This window comes from Liolophura sinensis, chromosome 8 (genome assembly GCF_032854445.1).
Source record: "Liolophura sinensis isolate JHLJ2023 chromosome 8, CUHK_Ljap_v2, whole genome shotgun sequence".
NCBI classification, from domain to species: Eukaryota; Metazoa; Mollusca; class Polyplacophora; order Chitonida; family Chitonidae; genus Liolophura; species Liolophura sinensis.
Genome location: NC_088302.1, coordinates 16737834 through 16759439, shown reverse-complemented (window position 1 = coordinate 16759439; position 21606 = coordinate 16737834). Strand labels below are relative to the sequence as shown.

General features: G+C 44.1%; 46 non-coding genes across 46 annotated transcripts; 29 read left to right on the top strand and 17 right to left on the bottom strand.

Moving 5' to 3' along the window:
* The first annotated feature begins 5 nt into the window (after positions 1–5).
* LOC135474146 (5S ribosomal RNA) lies at positions 6–124 on the top strand. The gene has a single exon (XR_010444641.1). It is a non-coding gene; the product is annotated as a 5S ribosomal RNA (ribosomal RNA).
* A 252-nt stretch (positions 125–376) lies between these two features.
* Positions 377–483, bottom strand: LOC135474409 (U6 spliceosomal RNA). Its single transcript, XR_010444892.1, has one exon. It is a non-coding gene; the product is annotated as a U6 spliceosomal RNA (small nuclear RNA).
* Positions 484–1013: 530 nt separating this feature from the next.
* LOC135474323 (5S ribosomal RNA) lies at positions 1014–1132 on the top strand. Its single transcript, XR_010444809.1, has one exon. It is a non-coding gene; the product is annotated as a 5S ribosomal RNA (ribosomal RNA).
* Positions 1133–1411: 279 nt separating this feature from the next.
* Positions 1412–1530, top strand: LOC135474145 (5S ribosomal RNA). The gene has a single exon (XR_010444640.1). It is a non-coding gene; the product is annotated as a 5S ribosomal RNA (ribosomal RNA).
* A 252-nt stretch (positions 1531–1782) lies between these two features.
* On the bottom strand, positions 1783–1889 carry LOC135474408 (U6 spliceosomal RNA). The gene has a single exon (XR_010444891.1). It is a non-coding gene; the product is annotated as a U6 spliceosomal RNA (small nuclear RNA).
* A 531-nt stretch (positions 1890–2420) lies between these two features.
* On the top strand, positions 2421–2539 carry LOC135474267 (5S ribosomal RNA). Its single transcript, XR_010444757.1, has one exon. It is a non-coding gene; the product is annotated as a 5S ribosomal RNA (ribosomal RNA).
* Positions 2540–2818: 279 nt separating this feature from the next.
* LOC135474330 (5S ribosomal RNA) lies at positions 2819–2937 on the top strand. The gene has a single exon (XR_010444816.1). It is a non-coding gene; the product is annotated as a 5S ribosomal RNA (ribosomal RNA).
* A 259-nt stretch (positions 2938–3196) lies between these two features.
* LOC135474407 (U6 spliceosomal RNA) lies at positions 3197–3303 on the bottom strand. The gene has a single exon (XR_010444890.1). It is a non-coding gene; the product is annotated as a U6 spliceosomal RNA (small nuclear RNA).
* A 530-nt stretch (positions 3304–3833) lies between these two features.
* Positions 3834–3952, top strand: LOC135474265 (5S ribosomal RNA). The gene has a single exon (XR_010444755.1). It is a non-coding gene; the product is annotated as a 5S ribosomal RNA (ribosomal RNA).
* A 243-nt stretch (positions 3953–4195) lies between these two features.
* On the bottom strand, positions 4196–4302 carry LOC135474405 (U6 spliceosomal RNA). Its single transcript, XR_010444888.1, has one exon. It is a non-coding gene; the product is annotated as a U6 spliceosomal RNA (small nuclear RNA).
* A 530-nt stretch (positions 4303–4832) lies between these two features.
* On the top strand, positions 4833–4951 carry LOC135474144 (5S ribosomal RNA). Its single transcript, XR_010444639.1, has one exon. It is a non-coding gene; the product is annotated as a 5S ribosomal RNA (ribosomal RNA).
* Positions 4952–5230: 279 nt separating this feature from the next.
* LOC135474296 (5S ribosomal RNA) lies at positions 5231–5349 on the top strand. The gene has a single exon (XR_010444785.1). It is a non-coding gene; the product is annotated as a 5S ribosomal RNA (ribosomal RNA).
* A 252-nt stretch (positions 5350–5601) lies between these two features.
* LOC135474487 (U6 spliceosomal RNA) lies at positions 5602–5708 on the bottom strand. The gene has a single exon (XR_010444964.1). It is a non-coding gene; the product is annotated as a U6 spliceosomal RNA (small nuclear RNA).
* Positions 5709–6238: 530 nt separating this feature from the next.
* Positions 6239–6357, top strand: LOC135474142 (5S ribosomal RNA). Its single transcript, XR_010444638.1, has one exon. It is a non-coding gene; the product is annotated as a 5S ribosomal RNA (ribosomal RNA).
* Positions 6358–6609: 252 nt separating this feature from the next.
* Positions 6610–6716, bottom strand: LOC135474404 (U6 spliceosomal RNA). The gene has a single exon (XR_010444887.1). It is a non-coding gene; the product is annotated as a U6 spliceosomal RNA (small nuclear RNA).
* Positions 6717–7246: 530 nt separating this feature from the next.
* LOC135474141 (5S ribosomal RNA) lies at positions 7247–7365 on the top strand. Its single transcript, XR_010444637.1, has one exon. It is a non-coding gene; the product is annotated as a 5S ribosomal RNA (ribosomal RNA).
* Positions 7366–7644: 279 nt separating this feature from the next.
* LOC135474140 (5S ribosomal RNA) lies at positions 7645–7763 on the top strand. Its single transcript, XR_010444636.1, has one exon. It is a non-coding gene; the product is annotated as a 5S ribosomal RNA (ribosomal RNA).
* A 252-nt stretch (positions 7764–8015) lies between these two features.
* LOC135474403 (U6 spliceosomal RNA) lies at positions 8016–8122 on the bottom strand. The gene has a single exon (XR_010444886.1). It is a non-coding gene; the product is annotated as a U6 spliceosomal RNA (small nuclear RNA).
* Positions 8123–8652: 530 nt separating this feature from the next.
* LOC135474139 (5S ribosomal RNA) lies at positions 8653–8771 on the top strand. The gene has a single exon (XR_010444635.1). It is a non-coding gene; the product is annotated as a 5S ribosomal RNA (ribosomal RNA).
* Positions 8772–9058: 287 nt separating this feature from the next.
* Positions 9059–9177, top strand: LOC135474137 (5S ribosomal RNA). Its single transcript, XR_010444633.1, has one exon. It is a non-coding gene; the product is annotated as a 5S ribosomal RNA (ribosomal RNA).
* A 252-nt stretch (positions 9178–9429) lies between these two features.
* Positions 9430–9536, bottom strand: LOC135474402 (U6 spliceosomal RNA). Its single transcript, XR_010444885.1, has one exon. It is a non-coding gene; the product is annotated as a U6 spliceosomal RNA (small nuclear RNA).
* A 530-nt stretch (positions 9537–10066) lies between these two features.
* On the top strand, positions 10067–10185 carry LOC135474136 (5S ribosomal RNA). The gene has a single exon (XR_010444632.1). It is a non-coding gene; the product is annotated as a 5S ribosomal RNA (ribosomal RNA).
* Positions 10186–10464: 279 nt separating this feature from the next.
* On the top strand, positions 10465–10583 carry LOC135474135 (5S ribosomal RNA). The gene has a single exon (XR_010444631.1). It is a non-coding gene; the product is annotated as a 5S ribosomal RNA (ribosomal RNA).
* Positions 10584–10836: 253 nt separating this feature from the next.
* Positions 10837–10943, bottom strand: LOC135474401 (U6 spliceosomal RNA). The gene has a single exon (XR_010444884.1). It is a non-coding gene; the product is annotated as a U6 spliceosomal RNA (small nuclear RNA).
* Positions 10944–11473: 530 nt separating this feature from the next.
* LOC135474134 (5S ribosomal RNA) lies at positions 11474–11592 on the top strand. The gene has a single exon (XR_010444630.1). It is a non-coding gene; the product is annotated as a 5S ribosomal RNA (ribosomal RNA).
* A 252-nt stretch (positions 11593–11844) lies between these two features.
* Positions 11845–11951, bottom strand: LOC135474400 (U6 spliceosomal RNA). Its single transcript, XR_010444883.1, has one exon. It is a non-coding gene; the product is annotated as a U6 spliceosomal RNA (small nuclear RNA).
* Positions 11952–12481: 530 nt separating this feature from the next.
* LOC135474133 (5S ribosomal RNA) lies at positions 12482–12600 on the top strand. The gene has a single exon (XR_010444629.1). It is a non-coding gene; the product is annotated as a 5S ribosomal RNA (ribosomal RNA).
* A 279-nt stretch (positions 12601–12879) lies between these two features.
* On the top strand, positions 12880–12998 carry LOC135474518 (5S ribosomal RNA). Its single transcript, XR_010444994.1, has one exon. It is a non-coding gene; the product is annotated as a 5S ribosomal RNA (ribosomal RNA).
* Positions 12999–13250: 252 nt separating this feature from the next.
* Positions 13251–13357, bottom strand: LOC135474399 (U6 spliceosomal RNA). The gene has a single exon (XR_010444882.1). It is a non-coding gene; the product is annotated as a U6 spliceosomal RNA (small nuclear RNA).
* Positions 13358–13887: 530 nt separating this feature from the next.
* LOC135474517 (5S ribosomal RNA) lies at positions 13888–14006 on the top strand. Its single transcript, XR_010444993.1, has one exon. It is a non-coding gene; the product is annotated as a 5S ribosomal RNA (ribosomal RNA).
* A 287-nt stretch (positions 14007–14293) lies between these two features.
* On the top strand, positions 14294–14412 carry LOC135474516 (5S ribosomal RNA). Its single transcript, XR_010444992.1, has one exon. It is a non-coding gene; the product is annotated as a 5S ribosomal RNA (ribosomal RNA).
* Positions 14413–14664: 252 nt separating this feature from the next.
* On the bottom strand, positions 14665–14771 carry LOC135474398 (U6 spliceosomal RNA). Its single transcript, XR_010444881.1, has one exon. It is a non-coding gene; the product is annotated as a U6 spliceosomal RNA (small nuclear RNA).
* A 530-nt stretch (positions 14772–15301) lies between these two features.
* LOC135474515 (5S ribosomal RNA) lies at positions 15302–15420 on the top strand. Its single transcript, XR_010444991.1, has one exon. It is a non-coding gene; the product is annotated as a 5S ribosomal RNA (ribosomal RNA).
* Positions 15421–15699: 279 nt separating this feature from the next.
* Positions 15700–15818, top strand: LOC135474514 (5S ribosomal RNA). Its single transcript, XR_010444990.1, has one exon. It is a non-coding gene; the product is annotated as a 5S ribosomal RNA (ribosomal RNA).
* Positions 15819–16071: 253 nt separating this feature from the next.
* LOC135474397 (U6 spliceosomal RNA) lies at positions 16072–16178 on the bottom strand. The gene has a single exon (XR_010444880.1). It is a non-coding gene; the product is annotated as a U6 spliceosomal RNA (small nuclear RNA).
* A 527-nt stretch (positions 16179–16705) lies between these two features.
* LOC135474337 (5S ribosomal RNA) lies at positions 16706–16825 on the top strand. The gene has a single exon (XR_010444823.1). It is a non-coding gene; the product is annotated as a 5S ribosomal RNA (ribosomal RNA).
* A 279-nt stretch (positions 16826–17104) lies between these two features.
* LOC135474344 (5S ribosomal RNA) lies at positions 17105–17225 on the top strand. Its single transcript, XR_010444830.1, has one exon. It is a non-coding gene; the product is annotated as a 5S ribosomal RNA (ribosomal RNA).
* Positions 17226–17475: 250 nt separating this feature from the next.
* LOC135474495 (U6 spliceosomal RNA) lies at positions 17476–17582 on the bottom strand. The gene has a single exon (XR_010444972.1). It is a non-coding gene; the product is annotated as a U6 spliceosomal RNA (small nuclear RNA).
* Positions 17583–18112: 530 nt separating this feature from the next.
* Positions 18113–18232, top strand: LOC135474338 (5S ribosomal RNA). Its single transcript, XR_010444824.1, has one exon. It is a non-coding gene; the product is annotated as a 5S ribosomal RNA (ribosomal RNA).
* Positions 18233–18511: 279 nt separating this feature from the next.
* Positions 18512–18630, top strand: LOC135474512 (5S ribosomal RNA). The gene has a single exon (XR_010444988.1). It is a non-coding gene; the product is annotated as a 5S ribosomal RNA (ribosomal RNA).
* A 250-nt stretch (positions 18631–18880) lies between these two features.
* Positions 18881–18987, bottom strand: LOC135474396 (U6 spliceosomal RNA). Its single transcript, XR_010444879.1, has one exon. It is a non-coding gene; the product is annotated as a U6 spliceosomal RNA (small nuclear RNA).
* A 530-nt stretch (positions 18988–19517) lies between these two features.
* Positions 19518–19637, top strand: LOC135474319 (5S ribosomal RNA). Its single transcript, XR_010444806.1, has one exon. It is a non-coding gene; the product is annotated as a 5S ribosomal RNA (ribosomal RNA).
* A 252-nt stretch (positions 19638–19889) lies between these two features.
* LOC135474394 (U6 spliceosomal RNA) lies at positions 19890–19996 on the bottom strand. The gene has a single exon (XR_010444877.1). It is a non-coding gene; the product is annotated as a U6 spliceosomal RNA (small nuclear RNA).
* Positions 19997–20526: 530 nt separating this feature from the next.
* Positions 20527–20645, top strand: LOC135474511 (5S ribosomal RNA). Its single transcript, XR_010444987.1, has one exon. It is a non-coding gene; the product is annotated as a 5S ribosomal RNA (ribosomal RNA).
* Positions 20646–20924: 279 nt separating this feature from the next.
* On the top strand, positions 20925–21043 carry LOC135474510 (5S ribosomal RNA). Its single transcript, XR_010444986.1, has one exon. It is a non-coding gene; the product is annotated as a 5S ribosomal RNA (ribosomal RNA).
* Positions 21044–21295: 252 nt separating this feature from the next.
* Positions 21296–21402, bottom strand: LOC135474393 (U6 spliceosomal RNA). The gene has a single exon (XR_010444876.1). It is a non-coding gene; the product is annotated as a U6 spliceosomal RNA (small nuclear RNA).
* Positions 21403–21606: the final 204 nt, after the last annotated feature.

Genomic DNA, 21606 nt, shown 5'->3' with positions numbered 1-21606 from the left:
CCAGTGCCTACGGCCATATCACGTTGAAAACACCGGTTCTCGTCCGAACACCGAAGTTAAGCAACGTCGAGCCCGGTTAGTACTTGGATGGGTGACCGCCTGGGAACACCGGGTGCTGTAGGCTAGCAACCTCTTTTTTTTTTTTTTTTTTTCTTTTTTTCTCTCTCTCTCTTTTTCTTCATTAATACCAAGATGTATGTACCCAGATAAATAAGGATAAACTGAATTGAACCAACGATATGAATCCGAATTCTTGCTTTTTTGTTTTTCTGCTCCAGGACATCCAGACGATCTTTTAAAAACGCTGGGAGAACAAAAGTCTGTTACAAGCGCTGGGAGAGACTGGGGCTGAAGAGAAAAGAAAAGAAAAGAAAAGAAAAATATGGAACGCTTCACGAATTTGCGTGTCATCCTTGCGCAGGGGCCATGCTAATCTTCTCTGTATCGTTCCAATTTTAGTATATGTACTGCCGAAGCAAGTACGAGAGTAGCAGCCATGCCGTCTTGCTTTATACAAGGCCGACGTGCACCTTTGCCGCATGATGGGCTCTTGATATTTGCATATAAACGTGTAGCCCAAAACGTAGAACCAACGTATTTAATCGTGGTTTTTTCAGTAGACGCTATCTAAATGGGTGCGCTCACAGCCTGTGGATTTTCGTTTTTTTCTCATACTAAAATGATATTTTGCCAACAAAATTTAGGTGCAAAGAAAATGAAGTACAAGTATAGTGGTTGACATGGAACAGGGGTTGGGACGATGCTCCCAATGCGGACACACACACGCAGCCACACGCTATGTACACTGGTGGGTGGGGAAATGTGGATATGAGTTATCGCCCCTAGTGTGACTTGTATGGTCCATCTAAGCCAAGACAGACGTGGGATGGCAGGGAGTTTGTTGTCTTCGTTCAAACGGCCATCCAGCCTCTTCACTGTTTGGTGCACTTGTTCTGATATTCCATGCATTTTATTTCACCACCAATATATAGCAAAGTTTTACCCCAACAAGAGCCTACGGCCATATCACGTTGAAAACACCGGTTCTCGTCCGAACACCGAAGTTAAGCAACGTCGAGCCCGGTTAGTACTTGGATGGGTGACTGCCTGGGAACACCGGGTGCTGTAGGCTAGCAACCTCTTTTTTTGTTTTTTTTTTCTCTCTCTCTCTTTTTCTTCATTAATACCAAGATGTATGTACCCATGGTGGGTGGGGAAATGTGGATATGAGTTATCGCCCCTAGTGTGACTTGTATGGTCCATCTAAGCCAAGACAGACGTGGGATGGCAGGGAGTTTGTTGTCTTCGTTCAAACGGCCATCCAGCCTCTTCACTGTTTGGTGCACTTGTTCTGATATTCCATGCATTTTATTTCACCACCAATATATAGCAAAGTTTTACCCAAACCAGTGCCTACGGCCATATCACGTTGAAAACACCGGTTCTCGTCCGAACACCGAAGTTAAGCAACGTCGAGCCCGGTTAGTACTTGGATGGGTGACCGCCTGGGAACACCGGGTGCTGTAGGCTAGCAACCTCTTTTTTTTTTTTTTTTTTTCTTTTTTTCTCTCTCTCTCTTTTTCTTCATTAATACCAAGATGTATGTACCCAGATAAATAAGGATAAACTGAATTGAACCAACGATATGAATCCGAATTCTTGCTTTTTTGTTTTTCTGCTCCAGGACATCCAGACGATCTTTTAAAAACGCTGGGAGAACAAAAGTCTGTTACAAGCGCTGGGAGAGACTGGGGCTGAAGAGAAAAGAAAAGAAAAGAAAAGAAAAATATGGAACGCTTCACGAATTTGCGTGTCATCCTTGCGCAGGGGCCATGCTAATCTTCTCTGTATCGTTCCAATTTTAGTATATGTACTGCCGAAGCAAGTACGAGAGTAGCAGCCATGCCGTCTTGCTTTATACAAGGCCGACGTGCACCTTTGCCGCATGATGGGCTCTTGATATTTGCATATAAACGTGTAGCCCAAAACGTAGAACCAACGTATTTAATCGTGGTTTTTTCAGTAGACGCTATCTAAATGGGTGCGCTCACAGCCTGTGGATTTTCGTTTTTTTTCTCATACTAAAATGATATTTTGCCAACAAAATTTAGGTGCAAAGAAAATGAAGTACAAGTATAGTGGTTGACATGGAACAGGGGTTGGGACGATGCTCCCAATGCGGACACACACACGCAGCCACACGCTATGTACACTGGTGGGTGGGGAAATGTGGATATGAGTTATCGCCCCTAGTGTGACTTGTATGGTCCATCTAAGCCAAGACAGACGTGGGATGGCAGGGAGTTTGTTGTCTTCGTTCAAACGGCCATCCAGCCTCTTCACTGTTTGGTGCACTTGTTCTGATATTCCATGCATTTTATTTCACCACCAATATATAGCAAAGTTTTACCCCAACAAGAGCCTACAGCCATATCACGTTGAAAACACCGGTTCTCGTCCGAACACCGAAGTTAAGCAACGTCGAGCCCGGTTAGTACTTGGATGGGTGACCGCCTGGGAACACCGGGTGCTGTAGGCTAGCAACCTCTTTTTTTGTTTTTTTTTTCTCTCTCTCTCTTTTTCTTCATTAATACCAAGATGTATGTACCCATGGTGGGTGGGGAAATGTGGATATGAGTTATCGCCCCTAGTGTGACTTGTATGGTCCATCTAAGCCAAGACAGACGTGGGATGGCAGGGAGTTTGTTGTCTTCGTTCAAACGGCCATCCAGCCTCTTCACTGTTTGGTGCACTTGTTCTGATATTCCATGCATTTTATTTCACCACCAATATATAGCAAAGTTTTACCCCAACAAGAGCCTACGGCCATATCACGTTGAAAACACCGGTTCTCGTCCGAACACCGAAGTTAAGCAACATCGAGCCCGGTTAGTACTTGGATGGGTGACCGCCTGGGAACACCGGGTGCTGTAGGCTAGCAACCTCTTTTTTTTTTTTTTTTTTTTTTTTTTCTTTTTTTCTCTCTCTCTCTTTTTCTTCATTAATACCAAGATGTATGTACCCAGATAAATAAGGATAAACTGAATTGAACCAACGATATGAATCCGAATTCTTGCTTTTTTGTTTTTCTGCTCCAGGACATCCAGACGATCTTTTAAAAACGCTGGGAGAACAAAAGTCTGTTACAAGCGCTGGGAGAGACTGGGGCTGAAGAGAAAAGAAAAGAAAAGAAAAGAAAAATATGGAACGCTTCACGAATTTGCGTGTCATCCTTGCGCAGGGGCCATGCTAATCTTCTCTGTATCGTTCCAATTTTAGTATATGTACTGCCGAAGCAAGTACGAGAGTAGCAGCCATGCCGTCTTGCTTTATACAAGGCCGACGTGCACCTTTGCCGCATGATGGGCTCTTGATATTTGCATATAAACGTGTAGCCCAAAACGTAGAACCAACGTATTTAATCGTGGTTTTTTCAGTAGACGCTATCTAAATGGGTGCGCTCACAGCCTGTGGATTTTCGTTTTTTTCTCATACTAAAATGATATTTTGCCAACAAAATTTAGGTGCAAAGAAAATGAAGTACAAGTATAGTGGTTGACATGGAACAGGGGTTGGGACGATGCTCCCAATGCGGACACACACACGCAGCCACACGCTATGTACACTGGTGGGTGGGGAAATGTGGATATGAGTTATCGCCCCTAGTGTGACTTGTATGGTCCATCTAAGCCAAGACAGACGTGGGATGGCAGGGAGTTTGTTGTCTTCGTTCAAACGGCCATCCAGCCTCTTCACTGTTTGGTGCACTTGTTCTGATATTCCATGCATTTTATTTCACCACCAATATATAGCAAAGTTTTACCCCAACAAGAGCCTACAGCCATATCACGTTGAAAACACCGGTTCTCGTCCGAACACCGAAGTTAAGCAACGTCGAGCCCGGTTAGTACTTGGATGGGTGACCGCCTGGGAACACCGGGTGCTGTAGGCTAGCAACCTCTTTTTTTGTTTTTTTTTTCTCTCTCTCTCTTTTTCTTCATTAATACCAAGATGTATGTACCCAGATAAATAAGGATAAACTGAATTGAACCAACGATATGAATCCGAATTCTTGCTTTTTTGTTTTTCTGCTCCAGGACATCCAGACGATCTTTTAAAAACGCTGGGAGAACAAAAGTCTGTTACAAGCGCTGGGAGAGACTGGGGCTGAAGAGAAAAGAAAAGAAAAGAAAAGAAAAATATGGAACGCTTCACGAATTTGCGTGTCATCCTTGCGCAGGGGCCATGCTAATCTTCTCTGTATCGTTCCAATTTTAGTATATGTACTGCCGAAGCAAGTACGAGAGTAGCAGCCATGCCGTCTTGCTTTATACAAGGCCGACGTGCACCTTTGCCGCATGATGGGCTCTTGATATTTGCATATAAACGTGTAGCCCAAAACGTAGAACCAACGTATTTAATCGTGGTTTTTTCAGTAGACGCTATCTAAATGGGTGCGCTCACAGCCTGTGGATTTTCGTTTTTTTCTCATACTAAAATGATATTTTGCCAACAAAATTTAGGTGCAAAGAAAATGAAGTACAAGTATAGTGGTTGACATGGAACAGGGGTTGGGACGATGCTCCCAATGCGGACACACACACGCAGCCACACGCTATGTACACTGGTGGGTGGGGAAATGTGGATATGAGTTATCGCCCCTAGTGTGACTTGTATGGTCCATCTAAGCCAAGACAGACGTGGGATGGCAGGGAGTTTGTTGTCTTCGTTCAAACGGCCATCCAGCCTCTTCACTGTTTGGTGCACTTGTTCTGATATTCCATGCATTTTATTTCACCACCAATATATAGCAAAGTTTTACCCCAACAAGAGCCTACGGCCATATCACGTTGAAAACACCGGTTCTCGTCCGAACACCGAAGTTAAGCAACGTCGAGCCCGGTTAGTACTTGGATGGGTGACCGCCTGGGAACACCGGGTGCTGTAGGCTAGCAACCTCTTTTTTTGTTTTTTTTTTCTCTCTCTCTCTTTTTCTTCATTAATACCAAGATGTATGTACCCATGGTGGGTGGGGAAATGTGGATATGAGTTATCGCCCCTAGTGTGACTTGTATGGTCCATCTAAGCCAAGACAGACGTGGGATGGCAGGGAGTTTGTTGTCTTCGTTCAAACGGCCATCCAGCCTCTTCACTGTTTGGTGCACTTGTTCTGATATTCCATGCATTTTATTTCACCACCAATATATAGCAAAGTTTTACCCAAACCAGTGCCTACGGCCATATCACGTTGAAAACACCGGTTCTCGTCTGAACACCGAAGTTAAGCAACGTCGAGCCCGGTTAGTACTTGGATGGGTGACCGCCTGGGAACACCGGGTGCTGTAGGCTAGCAACCTCTTTTTTTTTTTTTTTTTTTCTTTTTTTCTCTCTCTCTCTTTTTCTTCATTAATACCAAGATGTATGTACCCAGATAAATAAGGATAAACTGAATTGAACCAACGATATGAATCCGAATTCTTGCTTTTTTGTTTTTCTGCTCCAGGACATCCAGACGATCTTTTAAAAACGCTGGGAGAACAAAAGTCTGTTACAAGCGCTGGGAGAGACTGGGGCTGAAGAGAAAAGAAAAGAAAAGAAAAGAAAAATATGGAACGCTTCACGAATTTGCGTGTCATCCTTGCACAGGGGCCATGCTAATCTTCTCTGTATCGTTCCAATTTTAGTATATGTACTGCCGAAGCAAGTACGAGAGTAGCAGCCATGCCGTCTTGCTTTATACAAGGCCGACGTGCACCTTTGCCGCATGATGGGCTCTTGATATTTGCATATAAACGTGTAGCCCAAAACGTAGAACCAACGTATTTAATCGTGGTTTTTTCAGTAGACGCTATCTAAATGGGTGCGCTCACAGCCTGTGGATTTTCGTTTTTTTCTCATACTAAAATGATATTTTGCCAACAAAATTTAGGTGCAAAGAAAATGAAGTACAAGTATAGTGGTTGACATGGAACAGGGGTTGGGACGATGCTCCCAATGCGGACACACACACGCAGCCACACGCTATGTACACTGGTGGGTGGGGAAATGTGGATATGAGTTATCGCCCCTAGTGTGACTTGTATGGTCCATCTAAGCCAAGACAGACGTGGGATGGCAGGGAGTTTGTTGTCTTCGTTCAAACGGCCATCCAGCCTCTTCACTGTTTGGTGCACTTGTTCTGATATTCCATGCATTTTATTTCACCACCAATATATAGCAAAGTTTTACCCAAACCAGTGCCTACGGCCATATCACGTTGAAAACACCGGTTCTCGTCCGAACACCGAAGTTAAGCAACGTCGAGCCCGGTTAGTACTTGGATGGGTGACCGCCTGGGAACACCGGGTGCTGTAGGCTAGCAACCTCTTTTTTTTTTTTTTTTTTTCTTTTTTTCTCTCTCTCTCTTTTTCTTCATTAATACCAAGATGTATGTACCCAGATAAATAAGGATAAACTGAATTGAACCAACGATATGAATCCGAATTCTTGCTTTTTTGTTTTTCTGCTCCAGGACATCCAGACGATCTTTTAAAAACGCTGGGAGAACAAAAGTCTGTTACAAGCGCTGGGAGAGACTGGGGCTGAAGAGAAAAGAAAAGAAAAGAAAAGAAAAATATGGAACGCTTCACGAATTTGCGTGTCATCCTTGCGCAGGGGCCATGCTAATCTTCTCTGTATCGTTCCAATTTTAGTATATGTACTGCCGAAGCAAGTACGAGAGTAGCAGCCATGCCGTCTTGCTTTATACAAGGCCGACGTGCACCTTTGCCGCATGATGGGCTCTTGATATTTGCATATAAACGTGTAGCCCAAAACGTAGAACCAACGTATTTAATCGTGGTTTTTTCAGTAGACGCTATCTAAATGGGTGCGCTCACAGCCTGTGGATTTTCGTTTTTTTCTCATACTAAAATGATATTTTGCCAACAAAATTTAGGTGCAAAGAAAATGAAGTACAAGTATAGTGGTTGACATGGAACAGGGGTTGGGACGATGCTCCCAATGCGGACACACACACGCAGCCACACGCTATGTACACTGGTGGGTGGGGAAATGTGGATATGAGTTATCGCCCCTAGTGTGACTTGTATGGTCCATCTAAGCCAAGACAGACGTGGGATGGCAGGGAGTTTGTTGTCTTCGTTCAAACGGCCATCCAGCCTCTTCACTGTTTGGTGCACTTGTTCTGATATTCCATGCATTTTATTTCACCACCAATATATAGCAAAGTTTTACCCCAACAAGAGCCTACGGCCATATCACGTTGAAAACACCGGTTCTCGTCCGAACACCGAAGTTAAGCAACGTCGAGCCCGGTTAGTACTTGGATGGGTGACCGCCTGGGAACACCGGGTGCTGTAGGCTAGCAACCTCTTTTTTTGTTTTTTTTTTCTCTCTCTCTCTTTTTCTTCATTAATACCAAGATGTATGTACCCATGGTGGGTGGGGAAATGTGGATATGAGTTATCGCCCCTAGTGTGACTTGTATGGTCCTACTAAGCCAAGACAGACGTGGGATGGCAGGGAGTTTGTTGTCTTCGTTCAAACGGCCATCCAGCCTCTTCACTGTTTGGTGCACTTGTTCTGATATTCCATGCATTTTATTTCACCACCAATATATAGCAAAGTTTTACCCAAACCAGTGCCTACGGCCATATCACGTTGAAAACACCGGTTCTCGTCCGAACACCGAAGTTAAGCAACGTCGAGCCCGGTTAGTACTTGGATGGGTGACCGCCTGGGAACACCGGGTGCTGTAGGCTAGCAACCTCTTTTTTTTTTTTTTTTTTTCTTTTTTTCTCTCTCTCTCTTTTTCTTCATTAATACCAAGATGTATGTACCCAGATAAATAAGGATAAACTGAATTGAACCAACGATATGAATCCGAATTCTTGCTTTTTTGTTTTTCTGCTCCAGGACATCCAGACGATCTTTTAAAAACGCTGGGAGAACAAAAGTCTGTTACAAGCGCTGGGAGAGACTGGGGCTGAAGAGAAAAGAAAAGAAAAGAAAAGAAAAATATGGAACGCTTCACGAATTTGCGTGTCATCCTTGCGCAGGGGCCATGCTAATCTTCTCTGTATCGTTCCAATTTTAGTATATGTACTGCCGAAGCAAGTACGAGAGTAGCAGCCATGCCGTCTTGCTTTATACAAGGCCGACGTGCACCTTTGCCGCATGATGGGCTCTTGATATTTGCATATAAACGTGTAGCCCAAGACGTAGAACCAACGTATTTAATCGTGGTTTTTTCAGTAGACGCTATCTAAATGGGTGTGCTCACAGCCTGTGGATTTTCGTTTTTTTCTCATACTAAAATGATATTTTGCCAACAAAATTTAGGTGCAAAGAAAATGAAGTACAAGTATAGTGGTTGACATGGAACAGGGGTTGGGACGATGCTCCCAATGCGGACACACACACGCAGCCACACGCTATGTACACTGGTGGGTGGGGAAATGTGGATATGAGTTATCGCCCCTAGTGTGACTTGTATGGTCCATCTAAGCCAAGACAGACGTGGGATGGCAGGGAGTTTGTTGTCTTCGTTCAAACGGCCATCCAGCCTCTTCACTGTTTGGTGCACTTGTTCTGATATTCCATGCATTTTATTTCACCACCAATATATAGCAAAGTTTTACCCCAACAAGAGCCTACGGCCATATCACGTTGAAAACACCGGTTCTCGTCCGAACACCGAAGTTAAGCAACGTCGAGCCCGGTTAGTACTTGGATGGGTGACCGCCTGGGAACACCGGGTGCTGTAGGCTAGCAACCTCTTTTTTTTTTTTTTTTGTTTTTTTTTCTCTCTCTCTCTTTTTCTTCATTAATACCAAGATGTATGTACCCATGGTGGGTGGGGAAATGTGGATATGAGTTATCGCCCCTAGTGTGACTTGTATGGTCCATCTAAGCCAAGACAGACGTGGGATGGCAGGGAGTTTGTTGTCTTCGTTCAAACGGCCATCCAGCCTCTTCACTGTTTGGTGCACTTGTTCTGATATTCCATGCATTTTATTTCACCACCAATATATAGCAAAGTTTTACCCCAACAAGAGCCTACGGCCATATCACGTTGAAAACACCGGTTCTCGTCCGAACACCGAAGTTAAGCAACGTCGAGCCCGGTTAGTACTTGGATGGGTGACCGCCTGGGAACACCGGGTGCTGTAGGCTAGCAACCTCTTTTTTTTTTTTTTTTTTTCTTTTTTTCTCTCTCTCTCTTTTTCTTCATTAATACCAAGATGTATGTACCCAGATAAATAAGGATAAACTGAATTGAACCAACGATATGAATCCGAATTCTTGCTTTTTTGTTTTTCTGCTCCAGGACATCCAGACGATCTTTTAAAAACGCTGGGAGAACAAAAGTCTGTTACAAGCGCTGGGAGAGACTGGGGCTGAAGAGAAAAGAAAAGAAAAGAAAAGAAAAATATGGAACGCTTCACGAATTTGCGTGTCATCCTTGCGCAGGGGCCATGCTAATCTTCTCTGTATCGTTCCAATTTTAGTATATGTACTGCCGAAGCAAGTACGAGAGTAGCAGCCATGCCGTCTTGCTTTATACAAGGCCGACGTGCACCTTTGCCGCATGATGGGCTCTTGATATTTGCATATAAACGTGTAGCCCAAAACGTAGAACCAACGTATTTAATCGTGGTTTTTTCAGTAGACGCTATCTAAATGGGTGCGCTCACAGCCTGTGGATTTTCGTTTTTTTCTCATACTAAAATGATATTTTGCCAACAAAATTTAGGTGCAAAGAAAATGAAGTACAAGTATAGTGGTTGACATGGAACAGGGGTTGGGACGATGCTCCCAATGCGGACACACACACGCAGCCACACGCTATGTACACTGGTGGGTGGGGAAATGTGGATATGAGTTATCGCCCCTAGTGTGACTTGTATGGTCCATCTAAGCCAAGACAGACGTGGGATGGCAGGGAGTTTGTTGTCTTCGTTCAAACGGCCATCCAGCCTCTTCACTGTTTGGTGCACTTGTTCTGATATTCCATGCATTTTATTTCACCACCAATATATAGCAAAGTTTTACCCCAACAAGAGCCTACGGCCATATCACGTTGAAAACACCGGTTCTCGTCCGAACACCGAAGTTAAGCAACGTCGAGCCCGGTTAGTACTTGGATGGGTGACCGCCTGGGAACACCGGGTGCTGTAGGCTAGCAACCTCTTTTTTTGTTTTTTTTTTCTCTCTCTCTCTTTTTCTTCATTAATACCAAGATGTATGTACCCATGGTGGGTGGGGAAATGTGGATATGAGTTATCGCCCCTAGTGTGACTTGTATGGTCCATCTAAGCCAAGACAGACGTGGGATGGCAGGGAGTTTGTTGTCTTCGTTCAAACGGCCATCCAGCCTCTTCACTGTTTGGTGCACTTGTTCTGATATTCCATGCATTTTATTTCACCACCAATATATAGCAAAGTTTTACCCAATCCAGTGCCTACGGCCATATCACGTTGAAAACACCGGTTCTCGTCCGAACACCGAAGTTAAGCAACGTCGAGCCCGGTTAGTACTTGGATGGGTGACCGCCTGGGAACACCGGGTGCTGTAGGCTAGCAACCTCTTTTTTTTTTTTTTTTTTTTCTTTTTTTCTCTCTCTCTCTTTTTCTTCATTAATACCAAGATGTATGTACCCAGATAAATAAGGATAAACTGAATTGAACCAACGATATGAATCCGAATTCTTGCTTTTTTGTTTTTCTGCTCCAGGACATCCAGACGATCTTTTAAAAACGCTGGGAGAACAAAAGTCTGTTACAAGCGCTGGGAGAGACTGGGGCTGAAGAGAAAAGAAAAGAAAAGAAAAGAAAAATATGGAACGCTTCACGAATTTGCGTGTCATCCTTGCGCAGGGGCCATGCTAATCTTCTCTGTATCGTTCCAATTTTAGTATATGTACTGCCGAAGCAAGTACGAGAGTAGCAGCCATGCCGTCTTGCTTTATACAAGGCCGACGTGCACCTTTGCCGCATGATGGGCTCTTGATATTTGCATATAAACGTGTAGCCCAAAACGTAGAACCAACGTATTTAATCGTGGTTTTTTCAGTAGACGCTATCTAAATGGGTGCGCTCACAGCCTGTGGATTTTCGTTTTTTTCTCATACTAAAATGATATTTTGCCAACAAAATTTAGGTGCAAAGAAAATGAAGTACAAGTATAGTGGTTGACATGGAACAGGGGTTGGGACGATGCTCCCAATGCGGACACACACACGCAGCCACACGCTATGTACACTGGTGGGTGGGGAAATGTGGATATGAGTTATCGCCCCTAGTGTGACTTGTATGGTCCATCTAAGCCAAGACAGACGTGGGATGGCAGGGAGTTTGTTGTCTTCGTTCAAACGGCCATCCAGCCTCTTCACTGTTTGGTGCACTTGTTCTGATATTCCATGCATTTTATTTCACCACCAATATATAGCAAAGTTTTACCCCAACAAGAGCCTACGGCCATATCACGTTGAAAACACCGGTTCTCGTCCGAACACCGAAGTTAAGCAACGTCGAGCCCGGTTAGTACTTGGATGGGTGACCGCCTGGGAACACCGGGTGCTGTAGGCTAGCAACCTCTTTTTTTTTTTTTTTTTTTCTTTTTTTCTCTCTCTCTCTTTTTCTTCATTAATACCAAGATGTATGTACCCAGATAAATAAGGATAAACTGAATTGAACCAACGATATGAATCCGAATTCTTGCTTTTTTGTTTTTCTGCTCCAGGACATCCAGACGATCTTTTAAAAACGCTGGGAGAACAAAAGTCTGTTACAAGCGCTGGGAGAGACTGGGGCTGAAGAGAAAAGAAAAGAAAAGAAAAGAAAAATATGGAACGCTTCACGAATTTGCGTGTCATCCTTGCGCAGGGGCCATGCTAATCTTCTCTGTATCGTTCCAATTTTAGTATATGTACTGCCGAAGCAAGTACGAGAGTAGCAGCCATGCCGTCTTGCTTTATACAAGGCCGACGTGCACCTTTGCCGCATGATGGGCTCTTGATATTTGCATATAAACGTGTAGCCCAAAACGTAGAACCAACGTATTTAATCGTGGTTTTTTCAGTAGACGCTATCTAAATGGGTGCGCTCACAGCCTGTGGATTTTCGTTTTTTTCTCATACTAAAATGATATTTTGCCAACAAAATTTAGGTGCAAAGAAAATGAAGTACAAGTATAGTGGTTGACATGGAACAGGGGTTGGGACGATGCTCCCAATGCGGACACACACACGCAGCCACACGCTATGTACACTGGTGGGTGGGGAAATGTGGATATGAGTTATCGCCCCTAGTGTGACTTGTATGGTCCATCTAAGCCAAGACAGACGTGGGATGGCAGGGAGTTTGTTGTCTTCGTTCAAACGGCCATCCAGCCTCTTCACTGTTTGGTGCACTTGTTCTGATATTCCATGCATTTTATTTCACCACCAATATATAGCAAAGTTTTACCCCAACAAGAGCCTACGGCCATATCACGTTGAAAACACCGGTTCTCGTCCGAACACCGAAGTTAAGCAACGTCGAGCCCGGTTAGTACTTGGATGGGTGACCGCCTGGGAACACCGGGTGCTGTAGGCTAGCAACCTCTTTTTTTGTTTTTTTTTTCTCTCTCTCTCTTTTTCTTCATTAATACCAAGATGTATGTACCCATGGTGGGTGGGGAAATGTGGATATGAGTTATCGCCCCTAGTGTGACTTGTATGGTCCTACTAAGCCAAGACAGACGTGGGATGGCAGGGAGTTTGTTGTCTTCGTTCAAACGGCCATCCAGCCTCTTCACTGTTTGGTGCACTTGTTCTGATATTCCATGCATTTTATTTCACCACCAATATATAGCAAAGTTTTACCCAAACCAGTGCCTACGGCCATATCACGTTGAAAACACCGGTTCTCGTCCGAACACCGAAGTTAAGCAACGTCGAGCCCGGTTAGTACTTGGATGGGTGACCGCCTGGGAACACCGGGTGCTGTAGGCTAGCAACCTCTTTTTTTTTTTTTTTTTTTCTTTTTTTCTCTCTCTCTCTTTTTCTTCATTAATACCAAGATGTATGTACCCAGATAAATAAGGATAAACTGAATTGAACCAACGATATGAATCCGAATTCTTGCTTTTTTGTTTTTCTGCTCCAGGACATCCAGACGATCTTTTAAAAACGCTGGGAGAACAAAAGTCTGTTACAAGCGCTGGGAGAGACTGGGGCTGAAGAGAAAAGAAAAGAAAAGAAAAGAAAAATATGGAACGCTTCACGAATTTGCGTGTCATCCTTGCGCAGGGGCCATGCTAATCTTCTCTGTATCGTTCCAATTTTAGTATATGTACTGCCGAAGCAAGTACGAGAGTAGCAGCCATGCCGTCTTGCTTTATACAAGGCCGACGTGCACCTTTGCCGCATGATGGGCTCTTGATATTTGCATATAAACGTGTAGCCCAAGACGTAGAACCAACGTATTTAATCGTGGTTTTTTCAGTAGACGCTATCTAAATGGGTGTGCTCACAGCCTGTGGATTTTCGTTTTTTTCTCATACTAAAATGATATTTTGCCAACAAAATTTAGGTGCAAAGAAAATGAAGTACAAGTATAGTGGTTGACATGGAACAGGGGTTGGGACGATGCTCCCAATGCGGACACACACACGCAGCCACACGCTATGTACACTGGTGGGTGGGGAAATGTGGATATGAGTTATCGCCCCTAGTGTGACTTGTATGGTCCATCTAAGCCAAGACAGACGTGGGATGGCAGGGAGTTTGTTGTCTTCGTTCAAACGGCCATCCAGCCTCTTCACTGTTTGGTGCACTTGTTCTGATATTCCATGCATTTTATTTCACCACCAATATATAGCAAAGTTTTACCCCAACAAGAGCCTACGGCCATATCACGTTGAAAACACCGGTTCTCGTCCGAACACCGAAGTTAAGCAACGTCGAGCCCGGTTAGTACTTGGATGGGTGACCGCCTGGGAACACCGGGTGCTGTAGGCTAGCAACCTCTTTTTTTTTTTTTTTTGTTTTTTTTTCTCTCTCTCTCTTTTTCTTCATTAATACCAAGATGTATGTACCCATGGTGGGTGGGGAAATGTGGATATGAGTTATCGCCCCTAGTGTGACTTGTATGGTCCATCTAAGCCAAGACAGACGTGGGATGGCAGGGAGTTTGTTGTCTTCGTTCAAACGGCCATCCAGCCTCTTCACTGTTTGGTGCACTTGTTCTGATATTCCATGCATTTTATTTCACCACCAATATATAGCAAAGTTTTACCCCAACAAGAGCCTACGGCCATATCACGTTGAAAACACCGGTTCTCGTCCGAACACCGAAGTTAAGCAACGTCGAGCCCGGTTAGTACTTGGATGGGTGACCGCCTGGGAACACCGGGTGCTGTAGGCTAGCAACCTCTTTTTTTTTTTTTTTTTTTCTTTTTTTCTCTCTCTCTCTTTTTCTTCATTAATACCAAGATGTATGTACCCAGATAAATAAGGATAAACTGAATTGAACCAACGATATGAATCCGAATTCTTGCTTTTTTGTTTTTCTGCTCCAGGACATCCAGACGATCTTTTAAAAACGCTGGGAGAACAAAAGTCTGTTACAAGCGCTGGGAGAGACTGGGGCTGAAGAGAAAAGAAAAGAAAAGAAAAGAAAAATATGGAACGCTTCACGAATTTGCGTGTCATCCTTGCGCAGGGGCCATGCTAATCTTCTCTGTATCGTTCCAATTTTAGTATATGTACTGCCGAAGCAAGTACGAGAGTAGCAGCCATGCCGTCTTGCTTTATACAAGGCCGACGTGCACCTTTGCCGCATGATGGGCTCTTGATATTTGCATATAAACGTGTAGCCCAAAACGTAGAACCAACGTATTTAATCGTGGTTTTTTCAGTAGACGCTATCTAAATGGGTGCGCTCACAGCCTGTGGATTTTCGTTTTTTTCTCATACTAAAATGATATTTTGCCAACAAAATTTAGGTGCAAAGAAAATGAAGTACAAGTATAGTGGTTGACATGGAACAGGGGTTGGGACGATGCTCCCAATGCGGACACACACACGCAGCCACACGCTATGTACACTGGTGGGTGGGGAAATGTGGATATGAGTTATCGCCCCTAGTGTGACTTGTATGGTCCATCTAAGCCAAGACAGACGTGGGATGGCAGGGAGTTTGTTGTCTTCGTTCAAACGGCCATCCAGCCTCTTCACTGTTTGGTGCACTTGTTCTGATATTCCATGCATTTTATTTCACCACCAATATATAGCAAAGTTTTACCCCAACAAGAGCCTACGGCCATATCACGTTGAAAACACCGGTTCTCGTCCGAACACCGAAGTTAAGCAACGTCGAGCCCGGTTAGTACTTGGATGGGTGACCGCCTGGGAACACCGGGTGCTGTAGGCTAGCAACCTCTTTTTTTGTTTTTTTTTTCTCTCTCTCTCTTTTTCTTCATTAATACCAAGATGTATGTACCCATGGTGGGTGGGGAAATGTGGATATGAGTTATCGCCCCTAGTGTGACTTGTATGGTCCATCTAAGCCAAGACAGACGTGGGATGGCAGGGAGTTTGTTGTCTTCGTTCAAACGGCCATCCAGCCTCTTCACTGTTTGGTGCACTTGTTCTGATATTCCATGCATTTTATTTCACCACCAATATATAGCAAAGTTTTACCCAATCCAGTGCCTACGGCCATATCACGTTGAAAACACCGGTTCTCGTCCGAACACCGAAGTTAAGCAACGTCGAGCCCGGTTAGTACTTGGATGGGTGACCGCCTGGGAACACCGGGTGCTGTAGGCTAGCAACCTCTTTTTTTTTTTTTTTTTTTTCTTTTTTTCTCTCTCTCTCTTTTTCTTCATTAATACCAAGATGTATGTACCCAGATAAATAAGGATAAACTGAATTGAACCAACGATATGAATCCGAATTCTTGCTTTTTTGTTTTTCTGCTCCAGGACATCCAGACGATCTTTTAAAAACGCTGGGAGAACAAAAGTCTGTTACAAGCGCTGGGAGAGACTGGGGCTGAAGAGAAAAGAAAAGAAAAGAAAAGAAAAATATGGAACGCTTCACGAATTTGCGTGTCATCCTTGCGCAGGGGCCATGCTAATCTTCTCTGTATCGTTCCAATTTTAGTATATGTACTGCCGAAGCAAGTACGAGAGTAGCAGCCATGCCGTCTTGCTTTATACAAGGCCGACGTGCACCTTTGCCGCATGATGGGCTCTTGATATTTGCATATAAACGTGTAGCCCAAAACGTAGAACCAACGTATTTAATCGTGGTTTTTTCAGTAGACGCTATCTAAATGGGTGCGCTCACAGCCTGTGGATTTTCGTTTTTTTCTCATACTAAAATGATATTTTGCCAACAAAATTTAGGTGCAAAGAAAATGAAGTACAAGTATAGTGGTTGACATGGAACAGGGGTTGGGACGATGCTCCCAATGCGGACACACACACGCAGCCACACGCTATGTACACTGGTGGGTGGGGAAATGTGGATATGAGTTATCGCCCCTAGTGTGACTTGTATGGTCCATCTAAGCCAAGACAGACGTGGGATGGCAGGGAGTTTGTTGTCTTCGTTCAAACGGCCATCCAGCCTCTTCACTGTTTGGTGCACTTGTTCTGGTAATCCATGCATTTTATTTCACCACTATATAGCAAAGTTTTACCCCAACAAGAGCCTACGGCCATATCACGTTGAAAACACCGGTTCTCAGTCCGAACACCGAAGTTAAGCAACGTCGAGCCCGGTTAGTACTTGGATGGGTGACCGCCTGGGAACACCGGGTGCTGTAGGCTAGCAACCTCTTTTTTTGTTTTTTTTTTCTCTCTCTCTCTTTTTCTTCATTAATACCAAGATGTATGTACCCATGGTGGGTGGGGAAATGTGGATATGAGTTATCGCCCCTAGTGTGACTTGTATGGTCCATCTAAAGCCAAGACAGACGTGGGATGGCAGGGAGTTTGTTGTCTTCGTTCAAACGGCCATCCAGCCTCTTCACTGTTTGGTGCACTTGTTCTGATATTCCATGCATTTATTTCACCACCAATATATAGCAAAGTTTTACCCAAACCAGTGCCTACGGCCAATATCACGTTGAAAACACCGGTTCTCGTCCGAACACCGAAGTTAAGCCAACGTCGAGCCCGGTTAGTACTTGGATGGGTGACCGCCTGGGAACACCGGGTGCTGTAGGCTAGCAACCTCTTTTTTTTTTTTTTTTTTTTCTTTTTTTCTCTCTCTCTCTTTTTCTTCATTAATACCAAGATGTATGTACCAGATAAATAAGGATAAACTGAATTGAACCAACGATATGAATCCGAATTCTTGCTTTTTTGTTTTTCTGCTCCAGGACATCCAGGACGATCTTTTAAACGCTGGGAGAACAAAAGTCTGTTACAAGCGCTGGGAGAGACTGGGGCTGAAGAGAAAAGAAAGAAAAGAAAAGAAAAATATGGAACGCTTCACGAATTTGCGTGTCATTCTTGCGCAGGGGCCATTGCTAATCTTCTCTGTATCGTTCCAATTTTAGTATATGTACTGCGAAGCAAGTACGAGAGTAGCAGCCATGCCGTCTTGCTTTATACAAGGCCGACGTGCACCTTTGCCGCATGATGGGCTCTTGATATTTGCATATAAACGTGTAGCCCAAAACGTAGAACCAACGTATTTAATCGTGGTTTTTTCAGTAGACGCTATCTAAATGGGTGCGCTCACAGCCTGTGGATTTTCGTTTTTTTCTCATACTAAAATGATATTTTGCCAACAAAATTTAGGTGCAAAGAAAATGAAGTACAAGTATAGTGGTTGACATGGAACAGGGGTTGGGACGATGCTCCCAATGCGGACACACACACGCAGCCACACGCTATGTACACTGGTGGGTGGGGAAATGTGGATATGAGTTATCGCCCCTAGTGTGACTTGTATGGTCCATCTAAGCCAAGACAGACGTGGGATGGCAGGGAGTTTGTTGTCTTCGTTCAAACGGCCATCCAGCCTCTTCACTGTTTGGTGCACTTGTTCTGATATTCCATGCATTTTATTTCACCACCAATATATAGCAAAGTTTTACCCCAACAAGAGCCTACGGCCATATCACGTTGAAAACACCGGTTTCTCGTCCGAACACCGAAGTTAAGCAACGTCGAGCCCGGTTAGTACTTGGATGGGTGACCGCCTGGGAACACCGGGTGCTGTAGGCTAGCAACCTCTTTTTTTGTTTTTTTTTTCTCTCTCTCTCTTTTTCTTCATTAATACCAAGATGTATGTACCCATGGTGGGTGGGGAAATGTGGATATGAGTTATCGCCCCTAGTGTGACTTGTATGGTCCATCTAAGCCAAGACAGACGTGGGATGGCAGGGAGTTTGTTGTCTTCGTTCAAACGGCCATCCAGCCTCTTCACTGTTTGGTGCACTTGTTCTGATATTCCATGCATTTTATTTCACCACCAATATATAGCAAAGTTTTACCCAAACCAGTGCCTACGGCCATATCACGTTGAAAACACCGGTTCTCGTCCGAACACCGAAGTTAAGCAACGTCGAGCCCGGTTAGTACTTGGATGGGTGACCGCCTGGGAACACCGGGTGCTGTAGGCTAGCAACCTCTTTTTTTTTTTTTTTTTTCTTTTTTTCTCTCTCTCTCTTTTTCTTCATTAATACCAAGATGTATGTACCCAGATAAATAAGGATAAACTGAATTGAACCAACGATATGAATCCGAATTCTTGCTTTTTGTTTTTCTGCTCCAGGACATCCAGACGATCTTTTAAAAACGCTGGGAGAACAAAAGTCTGTTACAAGCGCTGGGAGAGACTGGGGCTGAAGAGAAAAGAAAAGAAAAGAAAAGAAAAATATGGAACGCTTCACGAATTTGCGTGTCATCCTTGCGCAGGGGCCATGCTAATCTTCTCTGTATCGTTCCAATTTTAGTATATGTACTGCCGAAGCAAGTACGAGAGTAGCAGCCATGCCGTCTTGCTTGATACAAGGCCGACGTGCACCTTTGCCGCATGATGGGCTCTTGATATTTGCATATAAACGTGTAGCCCAAAACGTAGAACCAACGTATTTAATCGTGGTTTTTTCAGTAGACACTTTCTAAATGGGTGCGCTCACAGCCTGTGGATTTTCGTTTTTTTCTCATACTAAAATGATATTTTGCCAACAAAATTTAGGTGCAAAGAAAATGAAGTACAAGTATAGTGGTTGACATGGAACAGGGGTTGGGACGATGCTCCCAATGCGGACACACACACGCAGCCACACGCTATGTACACTGGTGGGTGGGGAAATGTGGATATGAGTTATCGCCCCTAGTGTGACTTGTATGGTCCATCTAAGCCAAGACAGACGTGGGATGGCAGGGAGTTTGTTGTCTTCGTTCAAACGGCCATCCAGCCTCTTCACTGTTTGGTGCACTTGTTCTGATATTCCATGCATTTTATTTCACCACCAATATATAGCAAAGTTTTACCCAAACCAGTGCCTACGGCCATATCACGTTGAAAACACCGGTTCTCGTCCCGAACACCGAAGTTAAGCAACGTCGAGCCCGGTTAGTACTTGGATGGGTGACCGCCTGGGAACACCGGGTGCTGTAGGCTAGCAACCTCTTTTTTTTTTTTTTTTTTTCTTTTTTTCTCTCTCTCTCTTTTTCTTCATTAATACCAAGATGTATGTACCCAGATAAATAAGGATAAACTGAATTGAACCAACGATATGAATCCGAATTCTTGCTTTTTTGTTTTTCTGCTCCAGGACATCCAGACGATCTTTTAAAAACGCTGGGAGAACAAAAGTCTGTTACAAGCGCTGGGAGAGACTGGGGCTGAAGAGAAAAGAAAAGAAAAGAAAAGAAAAATATGGAACGCTTCACGAATTTGCGTGTCATCCTTGCGCAGGGGCCATGCTAATCTTCTCTGTATCGTTCCAATTTTAGTATATGTACTGCCGAAGCAAGTACGAGAGTAGCAGCCATGCCGTCTTGCTTTATACAAGGCCGACGTGCACCTTTGCCGCATGATGGGCTCTTGATATTTGCATATAAACGTGTAGCCCAAAACGTAGAACCAACGTATTTAATCGTGGTTTTTTCAGTAGACGCTATCTAAATGGGTGCGCTCACAGCCTGTGGATTTTCGTTTTTTTCTCATACTAAAATGATATTTTGCCAACAAAATTTAGGTGCAAAGAAAATGAAGTACAAGTATAGTGGTTGACATGGAACAGGGGTTGGGACGATGCTCCCAATGCGGACACACACACGCAGCCACACGCTATGTACACTGGTGGGTGGGGAAATGTGGATATGAGTTATCGCCCCTAGTGTGACTTGTATGGTCCATCTAAGCCAAGACAGACGTGGGATGGCAGGGAGTTTGTTGTCTTCGTTCAAACGGCCATCCAGCCTCTTCACTGTTTGGTGCACTTGTTCTGATATTCCATGCATTTTATTTCACCACCAATATATAGCAAAGTTTTACCCCAACAAGAGCCTACGGCCATATCACGTTGAAAACACCGGTTCTCGTCCGAACACCGAAGTTAAGCAACGTCGAGCCCGGTTAGTACTTGGATGGGTGACCGCCTGGGAACACCGGGTGCTGTAGGCTAGCAACCTCTTTTTTTGTTTTTTTTTTCTCTCTCTCTCTTTTTCTTCATTAATACCAAGATGTATGTACCCATGGTGGGTGGGGAAATGTGGATATGAGTTATCGCCCCTAGTGTGACTTGTATGGTCCATCTAAGCCAAGACAGACGTGGGATGGCAGGGAGTTTGTTGTCTTCGTTCAAACGGCCATCCAGCCTCTTCACTGTTTGGTGCACTTGTTCTGATATTCCATGCATTTTATTTCACCACCAATATATAGCAAAGTTTTACCCAAACCAGTGCCTACGGCCATATCACGTTGAAAACACCGGTTCTCGTCCGAACACCGAAGTTAAGCAACGTCGAGCCCGGTTAGTACTTGGATGGGTGACCGCCTGGGAACACCGGGTGCTGTAGGCTAGCAACCTCTTTTTTTTTTTTTTTTTTTCTTTTTTTCTCTCTCTCTCTTTTTCTTCATTAATACCAAGATGTATGTACCCAGATAAATAAGGATAAACTGAATTGAACCAACGATATGAATCCGAATTCTTGCTTTTTTGTTTTTCTGCTCCAGGACATCCAGACGATCTTTTAAAAACGCTGGGAGAACAAAAGTCTGTTACAAGCGCTGGGAGAGACTGGGGCTGAAGAGAAAAGAAAAGAAAAGAAAAGAAAAATATGGAACGCTTCACGAATTTGCGTGTCATCCTTGCGCAGGGGCCATGCTAATCTTCTCTGTATCGTTCCAATTTTAGTATATGTACTGCCGAAGCAAGTACGAGAGTAGCAGCCATGCCGTCTTGCTTTATACAAGGCCGACGTGCACCTTTGCCGCATGATGGGCTCTTGATATTTGCATATAAACGTGTAGCCCAAAACGTAGAACCAACGTATTTAATCGTGGTTTTTTCAGTAGACGCTATCTAAATGGGTGCGCTCACAGCCTGTGGATTTTCGTTTTTTTCTCATACTAAAATGATATT